This window comes from Callospermophilus lateralis, chromosome 3 (genome assembly GCF_048772815.1).
Source record: "Callospermophilus lateralis isolate mCalLat2 chromosome 3, mCalLat2.hap1, whole genome shotgun sequence".
NCBI classification, from domain to species: Eukaryota; Metazoa; Chordata; class Mammalia; order Rodentia; family Sciuridae; genus Callospermophilus; species Callospermophilus lateralis.
In genome coordinates this window covers 66122780-66135628 of record NC_135307.1, presented here as the reverse complement: position 1 = coordinate 66135628, position 12849 = coordinate 66122780, and the positions used below count along the sequence as shown (strand labels likewise).

At 45.9% G+C, this 12849-nt stretch overlaps 1 non-coding gene across 1 annotated transcript; it reads left to right on the top strand.

The window, feature by feature from the left end:
- The first annotated feature begins 1025 nt into the window (after positions 1 to 1025).
- LOC143395964 (U6 spliceosomal RNA) lies at positions 1026 to 1132 on the top strand. Its single transcript, XR_013090869.1, has one exon. It is a non-coding gene; the product is annotated as a U6 spliceosomal RNA (small nuclear RNA).
- The last annotated feature ends 11717 nt before the right edge of the window (positions 1133 to 12849 follow it).

The following is a 12849-nucleotide window of genomic DNA, read 5'->3' as shown; positions in this document are numbered from 1 at the left end:
TTTTTAGTTGTTGATGGACCTTTATTTTATTTATGTGTATGTGGTGCTGAGAATTGAACCCAGTGCCTCATGTATGCTAGGCAAGCGCTCTACCACTGAGCCACTACCCCAGCTCCAGTAGTCTATTTTTACTGTATGCATTTCTCTCTACCAGAATTAAGTCTAATTGTGGCTTGTGCTTCTTTAATTTGTCACTATTAATCACTGGTGACAGGAGGCATCATCATGGATACTTTAAATCTAGCCCCATGGGACTTGGAAAGAGGGTGGCACATACCAAGAGACCCTCTCACCAAACAGAAAACATATAATGTATCTTTTACAGGAAAAAAAAAAGTTCCAAGCCTGGGGGTGTAGAACTGCTTTTGCTCAACCAACCTGGTTTTGATCAGATTAGAATGATGGAGAACACCGGGAAAGATAGGTAGTAGCCGTGTTTGGCTCGCCTACCTAGGTTGAAGGTATTGAGTAACTAAGAAATAAATGAATGATGAAACTACTATTATTAAACACTTCCAAGTATCAGGTATTCTACCAACTCATTCTCAATCTCACTTAGCTGCCACATTGATCCTACAAGGTGAATTATCACCTATTTTCCAAATGAAGAAAATTGAAGCTCAGATAAGTCACATCTGTATAAGATCACATACCCAGAAATCAGAAGTTCAACCCAGGTCTGTCTGACCGCAATGTCCAACCTCTTTAATTACATCTAAGTGAGCATATTTTCTTTTTCTTTTTTCTTTCTTTTTTTTTTTGTACTCACGATTGAACTCAGGGGTGCTTACCACTAAGCCACATCCCCAGCCCTTTATATATTTTATTTAGAGACAGGGTCTTACTGAGTTGCTTAGGGCCTCCCTAAGTTGCTGAGGCTGACTTTGAACTTGTGATCCTCCTTCCCCAGTCCCCTTTCCCCCGCCCCCAGCTGCTGAGATTATAGGTGTGTGCCACCGTTCCTGGCCTTAGGCTGGCTTTTGCCAAGTGATAAAACTCTTCTTACCCTCAAATGTCCAAATCCAGTGCTCGCTTTGGCAGCACATATACTAAAATTGGAACGATACAGAGAAGATTAGCATGGCCCCTGCGCAAGGATGACACGCAAATTCGTGAAGAGTTCCATATTTAAAAAAAAAATGTCCAAATCCAGAAGTCTGAAGCTGCTTAGGAATTTTATGAGTAGTAGTAATCTAAGATGAATCACTTGCCCAAACATTAGACACAAAAGAGAGTCAATGGAGGGGCATCAATATCTAAGCATTGTTCCTTTTATTTTCATGTTTTAAATCAAAGGCTGAGGGCTGAGATCATATCTCCTGTGCCTCATTTTATCATTAATGCCTTCACAAATAGCAGTCAGTCAATAAACATTAGAGAGACCCTTAAGATTGTTGTTCATCTTGAAACTTGGTAGCTATCATGATAAAGAGTCATTTCAGGACAGATGGTAACTTATAAGGAATAATTTGACTGTGCTTTGTTATTAAGAGTTAATGTGTAATTTAAAACAAAATGGGGGCTGGGGATGTGGCTCAAGCGATAGCGCGCTCGCCTGGCATGCGTGCGGCCCGGGTTCGATCCTCAGCACCACATACAAACAAAGATGTTGTATCTGCCTAAACTAAAAAAAAAATAAAACAAAATGGGGTTTGGGGTTGTGGCTCAGTGGCAGAGCGCTCCCCTAGCATACATGAGGCACTGGGTTCGATCCTTAGCACCACATAAATGTAAAATAAAGATTCTGTGTCCACCTAAAAATAAAAATAAAATAAAACAAAATGGCACTTAAACAAAATGATACTTAAGTAAAGGTGATTTGAAATAAAGCAATAAATATATTTAGGACTAGGGTTGAGACATAGTCTAGTGGTAGAGTGCTTATGATCCCTAGCACCATTAAAACAAAAAAAAAAAAAATAGAAAAAGTGAACATTTTTAAGAAGTTTTCAGTTCACCCTCTTCTTTTTCCAGAAAGGTAACAAACCCAGACAGGACAAATGGCCCATCTAAGTCTCCTATCCAAGCCTCTGTACTGACCTTGCCTTCTACTTCACAAAGGTTACTGGAACCTTCTCAGACTCCGTCTAGAAATTTGGACTCTACCCCTCCTTCCAGCTCCACGCATCCTGCCACACGATCCTGTCATCTGAGGATCTCTCTCCTCATCCCTCTGAACCTGCCTTCTCATTTGGACTGTTGAAGGAGCCTCCGATGCTCTGATGCATCTGTCCCACGTGTGTGTGATGTTTCTAAGACAACATGTTTAACTCTGCCGTGATGGAAATGTCTACTATGGCAGCCAGTGGCCATGTGAGTCCTGGGCATTTGGAAGGTGACTATGGAATTGAGTTTTATATTTTACTTAATTTAAATGTCAACAGGTGGCTAAGAGCTACTTTATTGGACTGTGCAGATCTGGATTCACACGAAAAGTCCACAAGGCCCTTTATCCTCTTGTCCCTACTTCCTTTTCCCATCCTCAGTTTCCACAGCTCACCCCTGGGCTCTAGCTTTTTCCCCTCCCACATATCCAGACACTACATTTGTTCATGCTATTGCTTCTCCTGGGATGCCCTGTCCTGCTTGCCTAAGGAGGACAAAGTTCCTAGAGAGCTCTCAAGACTCACCTCCATTTCTTCTCCCCCTCCCCCATATTTATTATCTGCACAAACTCAGGATGAGCTCAGAGTTCTCTTCTGGGCTCCTGCCAGGGCCGCCCCTCCCCTCCAGGGGGCATGGTGTACACCGGAGTCCCCGCCCAGGACACCTTCTGGATTTGTGCTGTACCTGACATATGCAGCCCTCTTGGTGGCCACCTTCCAAACTCATCCTATACACGTCATTCATTTCACTCCTTCAACTGTGGGTCACTGGGGTTTGGCTTCCATATCACTGTCATCACTTGTTTTTAATGTCCTGCTCTTATGCCACTCTGTGAGTCCTGCGGATAGTGGCTTTGTATCCCTAAAACCTGGCTTAGCGCCCAGAACATAGTAGAAACTTAGCAAATATCTAAGGTTTGGAAAACTATGACTTGCAGGACAAATCTAGGCCACCACCTGCTTTGTACAGCCTGTGGGCCGAGAAGGATTTTTGTATTTTTGAAACAAGGTTAGAGGAAAAATCAAAAGAAGAATATCTTGTGATCCATGAAAATTATGTCTAAATTGAATTTCAATGTCCATATGCAGTTTCATTGGACATCATTTGTGGATTGTCTATAGTTGCTATTCACACAGAGTCAAGATTATTTATTATCTGGCTCTTTTTTTGTATTATTATTATTATTTTTATTATCTGGCTCTTTAGAGAAAAAGTCTGCTAGCAGGCTGTGGTGGTGTCTGACTGTAATCCCAGCTGCCTGGGAGGCTGAGGCAGGAGGATCACAGATTTGAGACCAGTCTCAGCAATTTAGTGAGATTCCTATCTCAAAAATAAAATAAGAAGGGTTGGGAATGTAGCTCAGTAATAGAGTGCTTGCCTAGCATGTGTGTGGTCCTGAGTTTAGTCCCTAGTACTGCCAAAAAAGAAAGAAAAAGCTGGCTGACCCCTGTGTTAAAGAATATGCCAGAAGACTCCCTCCCACTCAGAACTCTTCTCTTCCTCACTACCAGCTTCAGAGGGGGTGTGGCTCTGGTCCTTGTCAAGCCCACATGAGAAGGTACTCATCCAGGTATCTTGACTTATCAACTGCATTCCTTCCTCATTTGCTCCAGATTTTTGTTTTTATTGTTTCTTTTCACTTACACTATGCTCCAAAAATATTCGATGGCTTGAGGTTCCTGGTTTTGATAATCCCAATATACAATATTCCTTTACCTTCTTCCCAGTTTCTAGTCCTCATTCCACCATCTCTGGTCATTCCACTTCTCCTTTCTTTTCTGTCTTTCTTTCTTTCTTTTATTTTTTTATGCTGGGGACTGAACTCAGGGGGTGCTTTACCACTGAGCTGCACCCCCATCCTTTCTTATTGTTTTGTGACAGGGTATCCCTAAGTTGCTGAGGCTGGTCTCAACTTGCGATTCTCCTGCCTCAGCCTCCCGAGTTGCTGGGATTACAGGAGGGCACCAATGCACTCAGCAAACACTCTCCTTTCAAATGAAGAATTGAGGCTCAGAGATCTTCCATGACTTGCCTAAAGTCACCCAGGCTCCAGCAGTCAGCTCTAGCAGCACTCCATTGACTTCAGTTAATTGAATTCATTTGGGTGATTCCAGCCTGATTGTCTTTATGTTTTACTGTTTATTTTCTGATGAATATTCTCATCAATAGTCATCAAGTGCTTGTTTGCGATCTTTATATGTATATTTTAATAACTCACCTGAGTTTGATACCAATGAATTAGGCATATTGAGTAATGGAAATGTGGCCCAAATAACAGTGACACTAACAATTTCCAAAGGCTTCAAATGACTTTCCGAGCTGTTACATATTCTCACAGGCTTGTCTTCCATCCACATCCCCCTCGCCCTTCTAGATGCCAGTGTGGGGATAAACTTTGCTATGGTTTTTTTCTGGAAATGGTGCTGGAGGGCAGAGTGAGTTCTGTGTGTTGTGGCCCCCACCTGGCTGTTCCTGTCCATTGAAGGTGCTCCTCCATAAAAAGGTAGAAGGCTGATTTGGGCCCCACGGGGTTTAAATGAAGTCTAGTGGGTATGAACTAAACAGGAGCTGATATTGGGAGGTGGGCAATACCAGGAGAGGATTGAGTTACAAGGAAGGACCCTCTCCATCTTCAAACATCTCCCTCACTGTGTGCCCGGCTGGATTTGCAGTGTGCAGGCTGGTGGTGAACAGGATTGAAGGCTGGCTCCTCTGACTCCAAGGTGGGTGACTTAGAGAAGTCACTCAGCCTGTGGGTCTCAGTTTCTTCAAGCACTTAGGGGAGATACCCAGGAGTCCCACCTCTGAGGGCTTCTGTGAGGTTTAAATGAACTCATCTGTGTGAGTAGATGAGAGCTCAGCCCAGGGCTCAGGGACAAGGGCAAATCCGTATAAAGTGCTTCCTCTGTCTCAGGCACTGTTCCAAGTTCCTGTATCAACAAGCTTAATCCTCAGAAAATCCCTCAGAACCAAGTAGCATTCTCTTCATTTTACTGGATAAAGAAACTGAAGCACAGAGAGGTTAACTTGCTTGTCCAGGTCACACAGCCTCATTCACAATCGGACCATCAGTAAAGATGAGCTATCATTGTATTTGTATATCTTTGGATGTTTGCTTCTCCTCCCTCTTCCTTTAAAAGGCAAATTCCTTCTGTTCACGTATTCTATGATAATTGCATTGCCTGCACCCCAAAGTTGAGATAGATGTTCAGAGAAAGGGTGCTGCAGAAGATAAGAGGCTTAAAGGAAAGAGGCAATTTTGTGAAGATGTGGTTTAGGTTCTGCAATGTTGGGATTTCGGAAACATTTGTTCAGCTTAAGGGGACAGCAGGAGAGAATATTTGAAATAAATATTGTTCTGGAAAGGCTAGAATAGCAGATGGAGATTTTCTTTTCTCTTTGCCTTTAAGTCCTTTTCCAAATAGAGATAGTACAGGTCTGAGGGTCGGGGTGCGGGCTGAGCTACCGAGGGCACCTCCTGCCCCACCTCCCAGCCCCATCCTGGGAGGCCAGGCCCTCCCTGAACACCTGTCCAGAAACATCAGCTCGTCCAGCCAATCAGGAGGTCGCGGCTGTTCTCTGCCCCTCCCTCCACTGATTCCGCAGTGCTTTTACTTCCGGTGTTCCAGTGGCTTTCAAGCTCCTGGAAACAAACAAAACAAATTAACCCCAAGGTAACTTTGAAAGGATTTTGACTCTTTGATGTTTTTCCTTTAAGAAAATTCTAGACCTATAATCCCAGATATCCCAGATACAGGAGGCTGAGGCAGGAGTTCAAGAGTTCTTGTCTAGGCTGGGCAACATCGTGGGACCCTTCCCCCCCAGCTACCCCCACCCCAGGACTGTGGGCATGGCGCTGATCAAACTTGACTTTGGGTAGAGATCTGAGAAGGGAGCAGGTGCCAAGAGCATTCTTAGGAGTGGAGGGAGAAGAAACTGGTATCCCTGGTTACCTAGTGGACGGAGAATGCGAGGTTTGAAGGGAGGGAGAAGGTGCTGTCTTTGTAGCTTTTGAATTTTGGCTAGTGTGCATGTATAACCTATTCTGAAATAAACAGATAAGATCAAGAGACAAAGGTGGCGTTTGAGGCTGCATCCCTTTTCCCTGAGCTGGTGAAGTGGTGCTGGCCCCTTGTGTAGGAATGTTCCCCCTATACCCACTGCCAGGTAGGTTGGGGGGAGAGTCAGCTGTGAGAGAATAGCAAGTGCACTGGCATTTATGTAACTATAATCCCCAAAGGAAAACCACTTCCTAAGCCTCAGTATCCTCATCTCTATCACAGAAAGTTTGTTCATTGAAAGAACAAGCTCCATACCAACTGCGTGACCTTGAGTGTGTTATCTCTTTGTGTCTCAGGCTTCTCATCTGTGGAATGGAGATTCATCATGCTACCTTCCTCATGGGATGGGCAGGATTACCTGAGTTCAACTGCTTAGAACAGAACCTGGCATAGAGCACTAGTCACACATCTACCATCACAGCAGGCAGTGCTTGTTTTGCACAGTTCCAATACACACAAACTTTAGTTACCATGGTTCAGTAAAGAACACCAGTCCTTAATGACACGATTCAAATTCCAGTGATCAGGGTATATCAGTTACAAGTAATTACATAAAGCGTAAACTTTGTTGCTAGCTCTTTAGTCAACAAACTGCTACCTAAATAACAGGTGCACGTCATAAATCCATGACCAACCATGGCACTTATTTTGAAGTCTGCTGGTGCTTAGTTTCTGCATCTCTGTTGTTGGGATCATGCTCAGACAGTAAAGCATTTTATTTAGAGACCCTGTCTCTAAATGAAATACAAAACAGGGCTGGGGATGTGGCTCAGTGGTTGAGTGGCCCTGAGTTCAATCCCCAGTACCAAAAAAAAAAAAAAAAAAAAAAAATGGAGTCACTTCAACATCTTTCCATTTCAGTTGCACCAGACACAGAAATCTGCTTGAGGTTGAAACGGAGCATTGACTTTTATCCCACCATGCAAACAACTTTGCAGGATTCAAATCTAATATAAATGGAATTGCAGAAAAAGTAGCTGATCGTGGGAATGTTGACGCTGTCACCACTGGAGAGCCTAGATATACAGCCCCGGGGAATTTAGCATTTACCGTGTGCCAGGCTCTGTGCTAAGTGCTTTAAAAACACTACTTAATCCTTACAACCAGTCTAAGAGGTCAAGCGACTGTCACCATTCTGTAGGTAAAGAATCGGAGGGTTAGTGAGGTTCAGACATTTACCCAAGGTGATTCTGAGGGGAAGTGGTAGAACTTGGGTTTGAGTCCAGGTGTGACTAACTGCAGATCCCTGCCTCTCAACCATAAGGCCACCTGAAAAGGTGGTTTTTCTCCTGTGAAGTGCTTCATGATAATCCTATTATCAGGGTGGGCAGCTGTGCTGGGAAATATTCCATTCTCTCTCCTTCCTCCCTGCCTGTCTCTTGCTTAAATCCCATTTTGCCCACCTTCTCCCCAAACCTGTGCAGGCTCTGTGCAAATCAATCCTCCCTCTGACAAGCTGGTGAGGTAGGTCCCATAGAGTGCGGGTTCTGCTCCTCATCCACAGTGGCATGACCCCCAGATGCTTCTACGCCCTTACTCTTGTGGTACGTGGCCCCTGCCTCCCCTCACTCCTGCTGCATTCACTGTGTGTCCCAGCTGCCTTCTGGGTTTGCAGCTCTTGGCCTGGAGGTTCTGGGCACTGGGGCAGAAGAGGCCCCTGAGGTCCACTCCTAGCCCCTAGGCAGGCCTGGCAGGAGCTGTGGTCACATCTAAGATGACAGTCTCAGAAGTCTTCCAGGCAGATGCAATTAGCAGCAGCTAACGGCTCTGGGTGCCAGAGGGAAAGGAGGGCTGGGTTTCACTTTCCCGGTCTTCACTGCTCTCCTCCAGGAGCTGAAGGCATTGGCCGTGGCCTCTACAATCAGCCTCTGTAAGTAATCGGAGCTTTTTGGCTTTAGGATCCTTTCATTTTCCCACTCGGAAGGCTGTGTCTCTGGATTCTGCAAATTTCCCACTGGGCAAGCCTGTCTGCAGGTCGAAGGGTCCTCTGTAAGGGAAGGTGATGACAGACCAAGAGGCTCCCATCTGTCAGACCACCATCTTTGAGAAGTGCTTTGCAGTAGCTGCCATGCCCACCCCCCCCCCCCAGAGAGGTGAACCCATGAGGGATGCTGCTTCCACAGTGACCCTACTGATCCCACAGTGCCCTCAGGGATGGAGGTCTGGTTTTCTAAGGGTTTGGAAGGGTCCTAAGAAGCTGGCAGGACAACACTGAGTCCCTTCTCAAGAGAATGTAACCCCCCGACCCCTCATCCCCCTGCACCCTGCTCCTGTGTTCTAGGATTTGGAAACTACAGTGAGCAAAACAAAGATTCCTAATTTTGTGGAATTTATATTTTAATGAGAGAGCCAGAAAGTGAGCAAAATAAATTAGAGAGAAATATGGCATGAGACATTCTATTGAAGTGGGGAAGAAAAGCAGGGAACTGGATGGGGCATGAGTGGGGTAGGTGTGACTCGCTGGTATCACCTCACTCATAGGTGATAACTGAGGCTTATGGAGAAGAAGATCAGGAGGGAGAGATGAGCTGGGCATCCTGGGTTTTGGGTGATGACATTTGAAGAACTTAATTAAATTCTCTGATGGTCTAAGAGTTTGGAGTTCCTGCCTCTACACTGACTTCTGTCTCTGGAAGCGAGGGCTGTGTGTGAGTTGTGGGGAGTAGGAGGGATCTTTTCCTGATCTGAAGTAGGTTCTCGAGCCCTGGCCTGGATTCCTGAATGCTGGGAGGTGAGAGGAGACCACAAGAAGGTGGTTGCTCCACCATGAGCTGAGATGGTCTGCCGCAGTCTGGCTGGGCACAAAATCACGAGCCACTCACAGCCTTGTAGATTCAAACAGCAATTCTTTATTCCCGATCTCACACCGGCCATCTACAAAACACATTCTGGGGGCAAACACGTTCTGGGGGAAAATCCCAAATACTCTCTGAATCCCGGGAGAACTCAACGGGAACTACAGGAGCGGGCACGCCTGAGGCAGCAGGATACGCCCTATTCCCAGCAGGGTACACCTTAAACCTGGAACCGCCCTAAACCCAAGGAGAGCCCTAAACCCTGATCCGCCCTAAACCCGGATCTGCCCTGGTCCTTGAGCAAGGTCACCTTACATGCAGTGTCACTGCAAAATGTCCAAGGCAAGTCCATTTCCACGAGTCCTTCCTCTAAGCAACATGGGGTACGCTGGCAAGGAAATTGTCATACCTACTTGGCTAATGGCTCTCAGCATTGGTCCAACACTCTTACCTGGGCAGATGATCAGATGGGGGTGGGGGCTTGGTTGAGAGGTGGATGAAGGCCTTGGGGTTGGCTGCTCAGAAGTGCAGCTTAGCCTAGAAGACAAGTCCTGCTGTTGGTTTCTGCCTTTGGAAGGGCTATAGCAGGAATATGAAAGTTCAGTGGAAAGAGGCACATGATGGGTCAACTTAACTGGGCTAAGGGATACCCAGATAGCTGGTAAAACAGAATTTCTGGGTGTGTGTCTGAGGGTGTTTCCAGAAGAGAGTAGCATTGACATTGGTATACACTGAGTTAAGATCATTCAATCTTCTGAGGGGTGAAACAGAACAGTAAGGCAGAGGAAAGGAGGATTCTCTCTCTCTAACTGGTCCAACCGTCTTTTTGTCTACTTGGACATTGGAGCTCCCACTTCTCAGGCCTTTGATCTTGGAGTGAATTACACCACAGGCTTTTCTGGTTCTCTAGCTTGAAGACACCAGGTCATGGGACTACTTGGCCTCCATTATTGTGTCAGTCAATTCCCATAATAAATCTTCTCTTGCATATCTCTCTATATCTCCTGTTGGCTCTGGTTCTCTGGAAAGACCTGGACCAATAGAAGGCAGTTGGCCACAGGAATGGGAGGGCAGTCAGGACGCCCTTCTGAACTGACTCATCCTATTGCTGCAGCTCTGCTAAAGAGCAAAGAGCAAAGGGACCTGGTCAGGAACCCTGGTGCCTCTCTGGGATTGCCTGAGTGCCTATTATGCCCCAGGCACCCACACAGCATGCTTTTACCTATGACCTCTTGGTATAGTCGCTGCCCCTTCTTCAGGTTCACAAAGGGAGAGGCGCTTGCCCGACGCCAAACTTCCTGGGAAATGATGGAGCCAGAATTCAAGCCCAGGTCCCTTGACTCCAAAGCCCAGGTGTTTACCATGAACACCAGACCACCTCTCATGCCCAGAGAAAGATGCTGAAGGATTTGTCCTCTGGATATGGCTAGGCATTATCTCTGGAGGCAGGAGTCACAGAAACTTCTTTCTCAGCAGAGAATCCTGATGGAGTGGATGCTCTTTGCTCCTTGCTCTTGTGTGTGTCTGGAGAGGAGCAGGGTTGAGCAGCAGTGCAGGAAGCTGCTGGGCTTGTTGTAGGCATTTAAAGGAAGAGCACCTGCCCTAGGTCCTGCCACGATCCAGCCTGAAACATCTGGGCTGGTAATGTTTCTCCACAAACTCTTCTAGGGCAGGCAGCCACTCAGGGGACATTTGGGACTTTACAGGACATATTCCCTGACAATGTCCTTTAAGTCATGTGAGCATCTTCTTGGGACCCTGGAGTTCAACTCTTCCCCCAGGTTGGACTGGGATATTGGGGAAGTCCAGGTTGAGATGGGCTCAGGCAGGAGGGGCCAGCTGTTATCATTATAAAGAAGAAGAGGCTGAGGAAGTTTCTGACAGTCAAAAAACACCTGTTTTAGGGCAGATGCAAGGCATGATCTTGTTACCATTGATGGAAAGATGACATTTTGTCAGATACCAGGAGAACTCAGCGGAACAAACTGGCATTTATGTTCTACATGGTGCTTTGTCGATCAGCCACCAAAAAATGTGAGGTTTTCAGAAGTATTTCCTATAGCAAATCAGAGCCTAAGAATGTGCCTTTTAACAATACCACTACAATGATATGGGCTTTACTAAATGAAGAGTAGTCCAATTTTAATTTTAAAAAATATTTTACAAATTAGGATAGGCAGACAAGGTGATCCATAAGGGTAGCTTGCTTTTTTTTTTCTTTTTTAGTGGACACAATACCTTTATTTTAACTCTATGTGGTGTGAGGATTGAACCCAGTGCCTCAGGCATGCCAGGCAAGTGCTCTACCTCTGAGCCACAGCCACAGCCATAGCCCCCCAGCCCCCCAGGTTGCTTTTCTAAAGTGGCTTGCAGAACCAAAAGTTTGGAGGCTTCTATCAGGAAAAACAGGAACTATCTCCAAGGTCTCCTTATTGGGGGGTCTGGAAGGTTGTTGTAGAACTTAATTTCCACTGTTTTTGAATGGAGATATACTGTGTGTGTGTGTGTGTGTGTGTGTGTGTGTCTTTCTCTCTCTCTCTCTCTCTCTTTTTTTTGGCAGTTTATCTGGAGGCCTGTGGTTCCCTGCTGAAGGGTAGGACCACTGCCCTTGATACATAAATACCATCTTTTCAAAGAAGGTGTTATTTGTGTAAACATGGGGGGAAATCTGGGGGGAAACACATCATATATGGATGGTTAGCGCTGGGTGATTTTAATTTTTGTATACTCAAATGTATTTTTTCAGAATTTCCACAAAGAACACATATTCCTTTCATAAGGAGAGGGGGCAAAAAAAAATTGTAAAGACTTGTCTCAAAAACATTCGGATTTATAAAGTCCTTTCCACTACATTCTAATTTAATCCACACAACAATGCATTCTGATGTTTATTTCCATGAGGGCTTTAGAGGAGAACCTTCAGGAGGTTTAGAAACCTTCTGAGGACATAGGACTCTGAGTACTGAGTCACAAGTGGAACTCAGTCTTCTTGCTACAGATTTCCAATTCAGTTGGGGTCAGTGGGACCTTGGGATGAGTGGATTGAAGCTGCAGAAGGAAATCAGGGCAGGTTGGGAGAGATCAAGCTAGGGGAGCTGCCAGCCCCTGGGGAGGCAGAGGTTTGTAGCTGCTGCTAACAGGGTTCATCAAACTTCTGGTTTTATTGGTGGCTGATCTTGGGCGGGGCAGGGGAGGGGGGCGTGAGTCGAAAGCACCTGTGCAGGAGATTGGTCCTGTCTGGCTCCTGGCAGCTGGATTTGCTCAGTCTGACTCACCTCTGTAGTTGGAGACACCGCCATGCATCCCCCCACACCCCCATTCCTTCTTTCTTGCTGGGCCCAGGCAGGGCGCTCTTCCTTGTGAGTTGGACATAGTGAGAGGCACATGGTCCAGGGCTGGCCAGCTTCTCACATCAGAAAATCTTAGGTGGGCTGGGGATGTGGCTCAAGTGGTGGCGCGCTCGCCTGGCATGCGTGCGGCCCGGGTTCGATCCTCAGCACCACATACAAACAAAGATACTGTGTCCGCCAAGTACTAAAAAAATAAATAAATGTTGAAAAATTCTCTCTCTCTCTCACTCTTTCTTTAAAAAAAAAGAAAAAGAAAAAGAAAAGAAAATCTTAGGTCCTTCCATCCTGCTGGGATGGGGCTCTAGACTGAGGTAAGACTGTGGACCAAATCTATGAGAATTTTGGGAGGGAACTGGAGATGGGGCAGGGAAATGGATGGCAGAAGGAGGGATTCTTTTACAGATGCTATGAATGATAGTTCTGACAGTTGCTCATTCTTCAGTTGATTAGACACACACACACACACACAAAAAAAAAGAGTGGGAAGAGGCAGTAGGAGGAAGGAGATGTGAGCCTTTGGCCAGAGCCCCTGAGGAT